This window comes from Odocoileus virginianus, chromosome 5 (genome assembly GCF_023699985.2).
Source record: "Odocoileus virginianus isolate 20LAN1187 ecotype Illinois chromosome 5, Ovbor_1.2, whole genome shotgun sequence".
In the NCBI taxonomy this organism is placed as follows: domain Eukaryota; kingdom Metazoa; phylum Chordata; class Mammalia; order Artiodactyla; family Cervidae; genus Odocoileus; species Odocoileus virginianus.
The window spans coordinates 39,917,543-39,932,851 of record NC_069678.1 but is presented as its reverse complement, the minus strand read 5'-3'; the positions used below and the strand labels follow the sequence as shown (position 1 = coordinate 39,932,851).

At 36.1% G+C, this 15,309-nt stretch overlaps 1 protein-coding gene across 4 annotated transcripts in view; it reads left to right on the top strand.

The window, feature by feature from the left end:
• Window positions 1–15,309, top strand: part of HS2ST1 (heparan sulfate 2-O-sulfotransferase 1) — a 178,638-nt gene that overhangs the window by 21,494 nt on the left and 141,835 nt on the right. The gene's annotated exons all lie outside the window — the stretch shown is intronic.

The window sequence follows — 15,309 nt, the reverse complement described above, 5'->3', positions numbered from 1 at the left end:
TCAACCTTAATTACTTGTGGGAATTACCTTGGAAATGTTAAAAAATGCTAATACCTGGGTCCCACCCTTCAGAGTTTCATTTGATTGGTTTGGGGTGTGGCCTGCACCTCAGTTCCCTCAGTGATGTGATTCTCTTGTGCAGGTGAGGTTGCTAAGGTTGAAAGACTCTATTCTAGGGACTCATTCTGAATCTACTCAGTTCAGATGTATAATAGTTTTTGTCATTTTTTTAAGCTCTTCAGAATTCTTGTCATAGTTGTAACACTAATATGAATATTTTAAATTATGTTTTTGAGTTTACCATGGTCACCTTAAAATTGGCATTCTTATTGCCTAAATTTTGAACATTGGTTGCCAGATTTGATCAAAAGACCAAAAGGCCTAACAGTTAATTTTAATAGTGAATTATTTCCTTCAAAATATGGGAAATAACAAGATCTGCCGAGAAATAACTGTTTTCATGGTCAGCCCCACAACTTATGTAATTCAGGGAGATGAATAAAATCCCAGTCAGTCCATTTCTTGCTGGCAGTATTTTTTCACAGGATTTTGTAAATACACTATGTGTATTCTAATCATTTTTCCCTCAGTCTCAAAATCTGAACAGAGATTTTTGAAGTTGTGTGTGCGAACATTACTAAAAAAGTTCATCATTCTAATAGTTACTGCTTACTAAAGGTATGTGTTAAAGAACCTCTTGTGTAGGTAACTTCTCATATTCAGATTCAGTAGGCTATACTAGAAAGTCCAATTAGATTTAAAGTTATATTTAAAGTTCTATTCAGAGTAATTGATATCACTTGGGTAAAAGCTGTTGGCAGTCTTATTTCAGCATATTTGGCTATGAGAAAATTAAACTAAAATTTTCATATGATTTTGGAAAATGATGACTGTTAAAAACACATCAAAAGGTAGAAAAGCTGCTCCCACAATAATCAAAAGTTTGTAGCCCAAACATCTGTAATCTGCTGTAAAACTGGAAAGAAAATGATACTAAAGATAATTTTAGAAGCGTCTCCAGAGACAGTTACTGATAAGGTAATTCTTGGCAAAAATATGTCATAATTTGCATTTGGATGCCTGTTTTCAGGAATCTTTCCTACTCTGCACTACCAAGATTTACCTTCCTATGAAATATATAATACTATCAAACTATGTCTTCTTTCCCTTTGACCAAATTGCTTATAGCTATAAAGTTTTCTGTGGTGGTGGGGGGAGCAGTGCGTGGGGGAGGTAGAATAGGTGAGTTGAGAGACAAAGTAATTTTTATCATTTCCCTCCCAACCATATACTTAGTTTATAGCCTGTGTACACACCACTTGGATTTATTGAAACAGTAATTTATTTTCACATTCATAATAAAGCTTTAGAGATAGGTCAAAGCCTCTGGTACTTTTCACTGAACTTATTTCCCTCTGTTCTTCACTGTGTGGGGTTTATCTTTTCCAGAAATATTTTCATAAACCAAATATTTTCATAAATCTTAAGTAATAAAAGAGGTGAAATTTAGGCGAGAAATGTTTATGAGCAGAAATCTGATACCCCATTGGAGGTTATTAATTAGTGATGAAACCAATTCTGCATATAAACTTTTTTCATCTTTTTGTGTATGAACATTCAGTACTGATTGTTTAAAGACTTTCCTGTTAAAAAATTGTAAAAGCTTGAGAACCTAAACTTTAAGGAGACACAAAGGATTAATTCTACTTTGTTAAAATCTACTAATGTGTGTCGAAATGTGATTATGGCTTGTTGACAAGGAACATTAGATGAACAGAATCCAGTGTTTATGAGACTAGCTTGTTGGCAGGCACAATTAACGGTGCCCACACCACCAAAACCAGCCAACTCTTTTATCTTTAGTAAATTCTCTGTCAAATAAGGGATCAGTCCCTTTAAATTTTAGATAATGAATAGAATTCATTTAGACTTTAATTTACAGTGCACAGTTAAAATAGGGTATTGTTGATTGGATTATCTTGGTTCTACATGCTATTCTGTTTGGTTCACATGAAAAGGACTGAAGTAATACTAAAGAGGGTAGAACAAAGATTGAACATCTTTTTAGAGTTCACAATATGAGTAAATTATTTTAGAAATAATGGAAATATTTTGTATTATTTATAAGAGAACCGAGTGCTTTTGTGAGGGCTATATTTCTGGGCACTAACTTAGGTATTTATTTGTGGGAAATGGAAAAGGATCTGTGTATGGGCTGAAGGCAGAGATTTCCTACTTAAGGCTGAGGCAGTGATTAGCTCCCACCCTCTCCACACCCCTCCCATTCATCTCAGAAGAATGAGCTTTTCTCCATTTGATAAGGTAAGATTAGTGTCATACTCTATTTAAAACAGCAGCAAAATAACCTTTCTCTTATTCCACTCTTCCTGCCCTCCCAATTGGTTTCCCTTCTAAACTCTACGTTGACTTGAAAACTAGGAGTCATCCTTGACTTTTTCCCTTTATATATAGTCAGTCATCAAACTTTGTGGCTTCTACTTTTTTGTCTTTTCCAGTCTTATATTTTAGCCTTACATTTTATAATAAGCAAGAGATGTTTGAGGTTTCTTCCAGTTTTAAAATACTGTGGTGACCCTTAATATCTAAAATTAACTGTTGAAGTATAGTATTAAAGCCTTTTTGAAGAAATATTAATAATAACTCTGAATAAAAACTACAGATTTTAGATCAGATTCCTCTTAAAGTATCCTAAAATTTCAGAATAAAAACATTTAGAAATTTGTACTTAGTGAGTCTTAGTGTTAAAATTACATATGAATCATTGAATATTTATCAGTAGAGCTTAAATGTTTAATATTGAACTTTACATCTAACTTTTTCTCAAGAAAATAGTTCTTACTGAATAAGAAGAATAAATTTAGATTCTTAATCAATCAGCATCCAGGTAGGTGGGACTAGACTTCCCAACCACTGATGCTGAGAGAACCTGGTATGTTCAGTTCAGTTGCTCAGTCGTGTCCAACTCTTCGCGACCCCATGAACTGCAGCACGCCAGGCCTCCCTGTCCATCACCAACTCCCGGAGTTCACCCAAACCCATGTCCATTGAGTCAGTGATGCCATCCAACCATCTTATCTTCTGTCGTCCCCTTCTCCTCCTGCCCTCAATCTTTCCCAGCATCAGGGTCTTTTCAAATGAGTCAGCTCTCCGCATCAGGTGGCCAAAGTATTGAAGTTTCAGCTTCAACATCACTCTCCTTTTGGATGGACTGGTTGGATCTCCTTGCGGTTCAAGGGACTCTCAAGAGTCTTCCCCAACACCACAGTTCAAAAGCATCAATTCTTCAGCACTCACCTTTCTTTATAGTCCAACTCTCACATCCATACATGACTACTAGAAAAACCATAACCTTGACTAGACAAATCTTTGTTGACAAAGTAATGTCTCTGCTTTTTAATATGCTGTTTGATTGGTCATAACTATCCTTCCAAGGAGTAAGCGTCTTTTAATTTCATGGCTGCAGTCACCATCTGCAGTGATTTTGGAGCCCTCCAAAATAAAGTCTGACACTGTTTCCCCATCTATTTGCCATGAAGTGATAGGACCGGATGCCATGATCTTAGTTTTCTGAATGTTGAGCTTTAAGCCTACTTTTTCATTCTCCTCTTTCGTTTTCATCAAGAGGCTCTTCAGTTCTTCACTTTCTGCCAGAAGGGTGGTGTCATCTGCATATCTGAGGTTATTGATATTTCTCCTGGCAATCTTGATTCCAGCTTGTGCTTGCTTCTTCCAGCCCAGTGTTTCTCTTGATGTACTCTGCATATAAGTTAAATAAGCAGGGTGACAATATACAGCCTTGACATACTCCTTTTCCTATTTGGAACCAATCTGTTGTTGCATGTCCAGTTCTTAACTGTTGCTTCCTGAACTGCATACAGGTTTCTCAAGAGGCAGGTCAGGTGGTCTGGTATTCCCATCTCTTTCAGAATTTTCCACAGTTTATCGTGATCCACACAATCAAAGGCTTTGGCATAGTCAATAAAGCAGAAATAAATATTTTTCTGGAACTCTCTTGCTTTTTCAAAGATCCAGCAGATGTTGGCAAATTGATCTCTGGTTTCTCTGCCTTTTCTAAATCCAGCTTGAACATCTGGGAGTTCACGGTTCACATATTGCTGAAGCCTGGCTTGGAGAATTTTGAGTATTACTTTACTAGCGTGTGAGATGAATGCAGTTGTGCGGTAGCTTGAGCATTCTTTGGCATTGCGTTTCTTTGGGATTGGAATGAAAACTGACTTTTTCCAGTCCTGTGGCCACTGCTGAGTTTTCCAAATTTGTTGACATATTGAGTGCAGCACTTTCCCAGCATCATCTTTTAGGATTTGAAATAGCTCAACTGGAATTCCATCACCTCCACTAGCTTTGCTTGTAATGATGATTCCTAAGGCCCACTTGATTTCACATTCCAGGATGTCTGGCTCTAGGTGAGTGTGAGTGATCACACCATCGGTATGTACCCAGTGATAACAATTTTTAATTCAGACTTTTTATTTCTGAAGACTTCTTACAAAAGATTTCAAAAATTACTTTGAAAAATTTAATGTTTGTCATTTCTTTTGGGGGGATCCTAAATTATGAAAAGAGACTCTCTAGGTTGGCCTTAATGCAAATATTAGAAAATTAAAAAAATTTAGTGGAAGGAGATGTCTGGGAGAGATTATAAGAAGCATAAACAAAATTTTGAGGTTAGGTAGCTTCTGAGGTTTTGACTTTTGAGGTAGAGGGTAAAGTTGAGTATATAAACCAAAATGGTGCAAACTTGCCAGAATGACATAACTTTGACCTAGTGATTTAAAAAGTGAAACATTGTTAAAAATTGATTTTTTTTTTTTTTTAATGTAGGAAGCATACTTGCTTGAACACTCTTGTGAGCCTTTTTCTCCAACATAGCTATCAGGAACCATGCAAAATAATATTTTTAATTCCCCAGGCTTTTTTCATAAATTCATTAATTCAAGTAGTCATGAGGCAACTCCTGTCTGTATTCTGGACATTCTGGATATTCTGCTGTCTTCGCCCTGCTTTCAATATAAGTTTAGTTTCACAATGAAGATTTTTTTCTTTTAGCCTATTTCTAGTGTTTGAGTTGATAGTTTATACTTTCTACAAAGCCAGCACCTGTTCTTATAGTCGTCTAAATTTTCTTAGGGGTTAATAATTTGTCTCCCTTTGAGCCCCAGCTGCAAGCACCCAGGGGTCTGGCTGACTTTCTGAAAGGAGTAGGTATTTGAAGTTCTCTTGAAAGGGGATGGGATTTGATCAATAGTTCTAAGAATGGATAAGAATTTGCCAGGGAAAATTCAGGCACAGAGAATGACATGATCAAAGGTATGAACATAAGGCACCTAAGGTATATTCAACATTTGGCATGTGATGTGGCATGTTAAGAATGTACAATTTTGTTAGGAAATAGTGGGATACAAGCGGGAAGTTAAAGGAAAAGATCATGGAATATCACAAATTCCAGGTCATTTAATAACATTACCTATCATTTATTGGGCATTTAAATGTGTCCAAGTTTGTTAGGCCCTTTATGAAATAGTCTCATTTAATTCTTACAAACAGTCCTGTGTTGCCTTTTAACTAGGTTGAAAAGGCTCAAACAGCTAATAAGTTAGATTTGAATCCACATCTCTCTTAAAATATGCTGCCATGTTAGTCCTCTCTAGGTAAAGTTGCCTTGCAGTGACCTGTAGATTTTATACAAGAAATTTGCAACATCTTGAACTTCTTATAGACTAGGTGACATATTGGCCTGAGGGAAGAACCATGATTATTAAGATTCCTAGCTTCAGAAGAACTTCAAATATACACGGCTACACTGCTTCACAGATACACTGCTACAGGAACATGAACATGAACTGATGGCCCACAGGAGGAGACTGTTTAGGATAGCAAAATACCCTCTTGGTAGTCAAGGCTCTTCGAAAAACAAAAAAACAAACAAGAAAGTCTGAGACAAATGGTCAGACTGGTATGTTCAGGGATACCCTCATTTGTCTATCCACAAATATTTGACACTTTAGGTCTGGGCTGAAAAGGATCAGGTTTTAATAATGTGTCTAATAACAATCTCTTAGCTCCATGAATTTAGAGCTGACTTATATGTATTTGTTTTGTTTTCTAACCCAGAGGTAGCATTGTTTGCATATTAAAGGGATGTCAAACTATTTTTGTTATTGTTGTTGTAGTAGGTGAATAGCCTCCATTGAATCACAGCAGTTTTAGTAACTGGTAGCATGTGAGTTAAAGAATTTTACAGGTGAAGGGATCTTAGTAATTGTCCAGTGGAGTCTTCTTAAACAGGTCAGGCAAACGAAGCATGGAAATAAGATGATGTGACTGAAGTTACTTATTCATTTAATGCTGTTAGAACTAGAATTACAACTCTTTTTATCAAATTGTACTACCTCCAGTGTTTATAAGTGGGGAGGGTGTTATGTAGACTGTCACCCTAATGATAGAAGTCTCTTACTGTTCATGAGGATGGACTCCTAAAGCAATGGTTTTACCTGGGTGAGATGTAGGTTGCTATATCAGACTCTTCTGGGCATCTTTCACAAAGTGCATATATTGACTGCTCTTTGAAAACCACTTGGCTAGAGAGTCCATCATATCAAGAGCATCTTTAATCATTGAGCATATTTCTGTGGCTAGGAAAATGGAAACTATTACTGTGTTTTGGAAGTAGGTATCTAGAAACCAGGTAGCTTAATAATCTAATTGGTAGCTTTGTAGACAGATGCCATAAAATTATCCTTTCCAGTGCTCACAAAAGACATTTGATTGGATTATCATATATATTCTGAAAACGTAAGTAAAAAAATTAGACTTGTGAGATCTTTGACTTTTTCACATGATTTCTTTTATGGATATATAGATTCTGAGATTTCATTGTAAACCAACAGATTAGCCTCCCGGAGTTTTATGGAAGCTGGTAAGAAGACGTGAGTATCAGCGTTTTTGCACGAGTTTGCTGAGCTCCACCTGCCACAGGTAACATGAAGCAGGCTGGATGACATCTGCACATGAAGTGGGGTGCATTATTGGAGAGGACCCCTTAACTTAGGGAGCACAAATTTTGCTTTAGAGAAAGGTATTCTATCTTCCAAGGCTATTAAAAAAAATAATAAACTTTCAGAAGTGTGACCTCTGTTCACTTTTTTGTTGTTGTTGTTGTTGACTTTCTTTTTCTTTGAAGAGATACTTTTGTTGTTTGCATGCTACATACCCTTTTAACTATAATAACCAGAAAGTTAACTCTATTAGTTTTGATGAAGGGTGTTTTGGTTAATTGGATTTTCTTTTAAAATATTCACATTCCTTTATTCCGAAAGAGCACACCTGATTCTTTTATCTCTCCCCTCTCTCTATCTTGAAAGTTTCCCTCTGTGTTGTTTTATTTCAGCAAATACTTGTGTGTCTGTCATGGACCAGATACTTGTATGCTAGCAGGGTATATACAATAGAAGATTGCATGTTCTCTATTCAGAACTGTTACATGCCATCTATTTCTGTTTTTATTTAATCCTCACACCAGTCCTGCACCAGCTGAGGGAAGGAGATGTATAGGTTAAAGGTTTAGAATGGTTTTCCTGGGAGAGTGAAAAATATTCAAGGAGTTTGGAGAAGACAGGTAATAGGCAAAAGAGTATTTCAAGAAGAGTAATACATGTGAAGGTCCAGGAGAGAGAGAGAGAAGGTAGGATTGTGAGTACTTCATGATACTGATACTTTTTTTTTTTTTAAGAGTTTCAAATTCAAACCTGTTGAGGTCTTTGCAAATTGTATTCTGTTAGGGAGTAAAGTTCTACTTTTATGGATCTCAGTGGGTTGTGCTTGTCATATATGAAAACTTTCATGCAGACTCTTAAAATCTCTTTTTTGGGAGGAGAGGATGGGGGAGGGGGAGAGATTTCACTATATATCTTTTAGTGTTAGAATGCTGCAGTATTAAAGGTATCAGTTTTTGGATAAGATTGCTTATGAGTTTGCTGTTTAAAGGAAAGTTTTCATTCCTGTATAGTTGTATATCAGTTGCAGAATTTTCAAAATAGCTTTATTCAATCAGACCTCTATATTTGCCTGTTGACCAGAATTGTGGTTTGTTTTTCATTTGAAAGGCTTATCACTTGCTCCAGATACAATATGGTTCATATTAAGTTATCCATGACAGTAGAAATTAAATAAAATTTCCCTATGCCGTTTATTTGTGATCAGGCTAGTAAAGAGTCTGTTGGACTACAGACCGTGGGTTGCAGAGAGTCAGACACGACTTAGTGACTAAGCAGCAGTAAAGGCGTTGCTAGCTTTTTAAGAACTTGTAGCTGTTAGAGGTTTTCAGTAGCTGTTGGTTTCTTCCAGCTAATGCTTTTCATGTAGTATTAAAATTTTCAGGGTATTAAAAAGTGATTCAGTTAACAGTTCAGCTGACCTTAGTTTTTCTAAGTGTATTTTGTTAAAGAGAACTCTGCTCTTATTACAGGGTTAATTTCATCATAAAACCTTTCTCAGAAAGGTGTAGTCTCAATTAGAGGGTCATTGTGAGGATTAAATGAAGATGTGTATAAATTACCTCATGTAATATAAAAAGTTCCCAAATGATAGTTACTATTACTTTTGCCATGTTACTGTTTTTTAAAAGTTTGCATTGCATATGTTTGGATTTAAGTGGCGAATGTGATAAAAAGTTGAGAGATTGGACTTTCCAGGTGGCACTAGTGGTAAAGAACCTGTCTGCCAGTGCAGGAGACATGAGAGACGTGAGTTACAACCCAGAGTCAGGAAGATCCCCTCGCAGAGGGCATGGCGACCCACTCCAGTATTCTTGCCTGGAGAATCCCCATGCACAGAGGATCCCATGGGCTTCAGTCCATGGGGTCGCAAAGAGTTGGACATGACTGAAGCGACCGCATGCACGCATACTGTCTAATACAGTACATTAGCCACATACGGAAATTTAAATTTAATGTAAAATTGTTTTTTGCTCCTATTAACCACATTTCAAGTGCTTGATATCTGCCTGTGGCTAGTAGCCAATATTGGTGGTGTAGAACATTTTCATTGTTGCAGAGAGTTGTACTGAACGGTGCTCTTCTAATAGTGATTTTCAGTATTTTTTTTTTTTCTGCCAGTTAGTTGAACCCTTTATTCCCGAGATTTTAAACAGAATCCCATATAAAAGGTAGTGAGATGCAGAGATGCTCTTCAGGAGATTTAAGAATCACTCCACTAGTTCACTTTACCTCTCCGTGGCCCTCACAACACAGGTTACATAGTTGGAAAGTGGTTATTTACTTTTTAAAAAAATCCAACTAATAAATATGTCAAGAATTATAAAACTAGAATAATCTGTAAGTAGAATATGCACTACAGAAATAATTGATTCAGAGAAGATGCTGAAACCACTGGATGAAAGATTGTGAGGACAGGATATGGAGAAATTTTACTGGTTACCCAACCAAACAATCAAACATTGTAGCGTGAACTGATATTATATGCATCTTGATGTGATGCACCAAGAAGAATAAAACTTCACTCGGGTGAAATTTCTGCCAGTTTTTTAAAAATGATAATTTAATGAAGAAAAAAACCCAGGGGGATCCATGTAGGGGATCTTCTACAGAACAATTGGTTTAGACTCGTGAAAAAATATTGGTAACATGAAAGATTAAATAAATAGGGCAATTAAAGGAGACTAACGAGACATGACAGTTTAACTGTGTTGTGTGCTGAGCCCATTTTAGATTGGATTGGAAGATAAAACATCAAGGACAAATTTGGACTGATTGGACAAATTTGAGAATGGATGGTAATAATAGATTTTAATATTATGACTGTGGAAGAAAATGCTCTTAGAGAAGTACATATTGACATATTTAGGGGTGAAATATTATGAAATATGCAACTAACTTAAAAATGGTCAGCCAAAAAGAAAAATAGTGTGTATGTATAAAAAGAGTAGGCAAATGTGGTAGAATGTTAACAGTTGGTCAGTGTGGAATACTCAACCTTTTTGTAATGTTCAGAGAGTGTTTTCACTGCCACCCCCAAACCATGAACTGATTTTGCCCTTTTGGGGTCATATTTCCCCCACTGATACTGAATGATCTCAATAAAGGCTGTAAGGGTGCTCATCATCATATTTTCTTAGAACCTTTTTTTTCTAGGTTTGAATTTTTTAAAAATATAAAGTTGGAGTAAAAAAGGTTGCTTCTTATTTTGTCTGTTTAGCAGACAATTCCAGGAAATTCCCCTCTGTCTTTTCTGCTTTGTGATAGCAATGGAATGGATTTGTGAAGTTTCAGTAGTCCTTTCAATAGAAAGTGGTATTGAACTGAACCTCAGATGAGGAGTTGTAAGTTGATTTAGCCAGTGAGTAGGAAGACAGGCATTTCAAGCAAAGAAGCATTACACGTAAAAGTATTTTAGTTTATATATTACATATATGTTTATATGTAGTTTGTATGTTTTGGTGTTGTTTCACCAGAATTTATTCACAGTAGATTATTCAGATTTATTCTTTTTCTTTTAGGGCAAATTGCAGTGCATGTAAGAACTATTTGTACGCGTTAGTTCTCTTAATAGCACTTTCCAGTGACTCAGATGCTCGGAGTCTCAACAGGTAGGCAGCTTCAGGTAGAATCAATTAGGGGTTGCCTGTTTCAGCCTTTTTAACGTTTTGTTGGCCACCTAGATTCAGATATGTTATGCTTTGTAGCAAATAATATTTGGGTAAGGTTTTGAATTGGGATTTTAAGATAAAAATACATTTATTTCAAAATAATGTCTCCGTGAATACTTTGGTCAATAGGCTTGCTCAATTGGTTAGTTATACATTGTTAAACTAATTACAAATATCTTATATACTTTAAACAATACGTATTTAATCCCCCTTCTCTAGGAAATTGATGATAATTTCACTAGTAGGATTGGCTGTGTCAAAGACCTAGTCTGTTTTATTCTGCTGCTTCTTATGTATGTTGAAAGGCATTTTCAGGCTTCCCCCGTGGATATCTTAATGGAAAATAAAATAGATGAAAAAGGAATACAGTTTTAGGATCAGGGTACAATATAAATTAGAAAGTCAAGACTATAGTAACAGAACACATTTTAGAATTCTTGAACATTTCTAAAGCTGAGCTGGAATTTTTTTTTTTTTTTTAGTTATAATTTACTTATAGTAAAATGTGTAAATCTTAAGTGTATAGCTTGAGGCTTTGGGGCTGGGAATTTGATTCTGAAAATTTCCTTCTATCTGAAGCCAAAAATAAAAAGCACTAGTTCCTTGGAGAGGGCAGAATTTTTCCTTGTGCATATTTCTGAAAGAAACTTCTTGAATGGAATCTCATACTGGGAGTATTGAGTGATGTGGTGGGTTTCACAAAGCTCTTTTCTTACATCATTCTTAATGAAAGCTAATGTCATGATTCTTAGGTGTAATTTTTTAATGGGGGTGAAGGTTTGGGACCTAAATAAGTAATCCTTACTCAAAAATAAAACTTAGAGCATATCAAGAAATGGTTGATACCTCTCTCTCTCTCTCTCTATGTTTGTATACATACATGCACATACATTCTCTTATATATGTATGTATAAAGGTTTGTGTAATATTTATTATATATACATATATATAATTTCACTAAATCTCTTTGGTAAGAATTGGGCAAGGAAAGAGCTTGAGTACAATTATTTTGGGTAAACTAGGAGTGAATTTATTGCTTTAAGAAATAAACAAATAAGATAATTTCCTTTTCTGGAAATTCAAAATTTTAAAATTTCCCTTTTGAATCCAAAGTCATCCCACATTCAGAGGAAAGTAGGCCATTAGAGAATCTGTAGGTAAAGCCAGGATTGTTCTGAGGGAACAGTTCTTTGATTTAGTGTCCTCAAAGTTCTTTAAAACATAGATGGCCTAGATACTTCTGGCTGGAAGATAGTTTCAGACAAATATTCCCAGTTGGTCATCATGGCTAGAAAAATGTCAGTAATGCTCCCATAAAAATCTGGTGTTGAGCAGTGTGGTCCTACTGAAAGAGAATTTGTGGTAAAAGGAAATTTTTTTCCTTCAGGTTATCTTCTTGTGATGCCTTTACTTCCAGTCACTTTCTATGATTCTACTTTTCTGCTGTCTTGAGTTATGATTTTGGGGAAAAAAAAACACACAACTATCCTTTAGGTGTAAAGGGTTGGTGTCTTTACAGAGTGCCACAAAGATTTTCCTACCAGGAAAAATACCATGTTTTTTTTTGTGGTATTTTAGTGGAAAATTCTTAAAGAGATGGGAATACCAGACCACCTTACATGCCTCCTGAGAAATCTGTATGCAGGTCAAGAAGTGACAGAACTGGACATGGAACAATAGACTGATTCCAAATTGGGAAAGGAGTACGTCAAGGTTGTATATTATCACCCTGCTTATTTAACTTATATGCAGAGTACATCCTGAGAAATGCTGGGCTGGATGAAGCACAAGCTGGAATCAAGATTGCTGGGAGAAATATCAATAACCTCAGATATGCAGATGACACCACCTTTATGGCAGAGAGTGAAGAACTAAAGAGCCTCTTGATGAAAGTGAAAGAGGAGAGTGAAAAAGTTGGCTTAAAGCTCAACATTCAGAAAACTAAGATCATGGCATCCAGTCCTATCACTTCATGGCAAATAGATGGGGAAACAGTGGCTGACTTTATTTTTGGGGGCTCCAAAAATATTTTGGGGGCTTAATTTTTGGCTGCAGATGGTGATTGCAGCCATGAAATTAAAAGATGCTTACTTCTTGGAAGAAAAGCTGTGACCAACCTAGGCAGCATATTGAAAAGAAGAGACATTACTTTGTCAACAAAGATTTGTCTAGTCAAGGCTATGGTTTTTCCAGTGGTCATGTATGCATGTGAGAGTTGGACTATAAAGAAAGCTGAGCACTGAAGAATTGATGCTTTTGAACTGTGGTGTTGAAGACTCTTGAGAATCCCTTGGACTGCAAGAAGATCCAACCAGTCCATCTTAAAGGAGATCAGTCCTGGGTACTCATTGGTAGGACTGATGTTGAAGCTGAAACTCCAGTACTTTAGTCATCTGATGCGAAGAGCTGACTCATCGGAAAAGACCCTGATGCTGGGAGGGATTAGGGGCAGGAGGAGAAGGGGACAACAGAGGATGAGATGGTTAGATGGTATCACCGACTCATGGACATGGGTTTCGGTGAACTCTGGGAGTTGGTGATGGACAGGGAGGCCTGGCACGCTGTGACTCACTGAGTCGGACATGATTGAGCAACTGAACGAACTGATGGAGTGATTTTAAGGTAATTGAGATTGACTTAATACAGTTATAACATACACAGTTTGTACTCAGGTGATTGATATTAAGATCACCTGGATACAGTGATCAGTTAGGCATTTGTGATTACAAGTGAATTAGAAGTAAAAATCTGTGGTAATTCATTTCTTCTCTTCCAAGGTTGTGATTCTTCTCTATTCCTCAAACTGTAGAAAAATGAGGTGGTATAGAAAAAGGTGGTTTTGTTGTGTTTATTTTTGAACAAACTAAAGAGTAGGGCCTCAGTTTTTACCTTAAAGAAATTTCTGAGAAATTCTGAATACCTTTCTATATTCTTTTCTGTCAGAAAATGAGAAAAATTGTGTTTACTAAATCCTAAGGCAAAGTATCTTTTAAAATACTCTTTGCTTTTCTGGTAAGCGGCCTGAGCTGACCCCTAAAAGTGGTGTGCTATTCACTCGACCCAGAAAACCCCACAAAATCATGCAAATCAAAGAGTTTCAAATCTTCGTGTTCACTTTAAGAACACTCGTGAGACTGCCCAGGCCATAAAGGGTATGCATATCCGAAAAACCACCAAGTATCTGAAGGATGTCACTTTAAAGAAGCAAATGTGCCATTCTGTCGTTTCAATGGTGGAGCTGGGAGGTGTGCACAGGCCAAACAGTGGGGCTGGACGCAGGGTCGGTGGCCCAAAAAGAGTGCTGAATTTTTACTCCACATGCTCAAAAATGCAGAGAGTAATGCTGAACTTAAGGGCTTAGATGTAGATTCTCTGGTCATTGAGCACATCCAAGTGAACAAAGCCCCCAAGATGCGGCGCAGGACTTACAGAGCTCACGGTCGGATCAACCCCTACATGAGCTCTCCCTGCCACATTGAGATGATCCTTACTGAAAAAGAACAGATTCTTCCTAAACCAGAAGAGGAGGTTGCACAGAAGAAAAAGATATCCCAGAAGAAACTGAAGAAACAAAAACTTACGGCCTGGGAATAAATGCCACAGAAAATAAATGCAAATAAAATTTAAAAAAAAATAAAATACTTTTGGATAAATTTGTATTTTTTTTTTTAGTAATGAAAGAGTAACCATTGATTCAGTGCCAGCCTGAGTGTATGTATTGGTGTATGTATAAAAGGTATATATTGAGTTCAGTTTATTCATTTTTTTATTGAAATATAAATGACATACAATATCATGTTTCAGTGTACATTAGTGATTCAATATTTATATACATTTTCAAAATGGTGACTCTGGTAAATCTAGTTACCATTTGTCATCATACAAAGTTACTACAGTATTATTGACTGTATTCCTTACGGTGTACTCCATATTTCCATGATTTATTTGTTTATAACGAAAGTTTATACTACTAATTCCCTTTACCTATTTCACCCCTTCCCCTGCTCCCTATTCTGTAGTAAGTAGCAGTTTACTTTCTGTACCTGTAAGTGTGTTTCAGTTTGATTTTGTTATTTATGTCACTTTCAATTTCTTACAATTTTCCAAGTACAGCTCTTTCACCTCCTTGGTTAAATTTATTTCTTGATATTTTCTTCTTTTTGATGCAGTTGTATATATGATTTTCTTTTTAATTTCTCTTTATGGTATCTTGTTATTAGTGTTTAGAAATGCAACGGGCTTCTGTATATTAACTTTGTATCCTGCAACTTCGCTGAATTCATTTATTAGTTCTAATAGTTGTTTTGTTGGAGTTCTTAGTGTTTTCTATATATGTTATATCATGTCATCTACAAAATATAAACAGTTTTACTTCTTCATTTCCAATTTTCCTGCTTAATTGCTGTGGCTGAGACTTCCAGATTTATGTTGAGTGAAAGTGTCAGGAGTGGGCCTTCTTATTCTCAGTCTTAGAGGAAATACTTTCAGCATTTCACCATTGAGTATGAAATTAGCTGTGAGTTTGTCATATATGGCTTTTATTATGTTGAGGTTACTTTGTTGAGAATTTTTATCATAAATGGATGGTGAATTTTGTCAAGAGC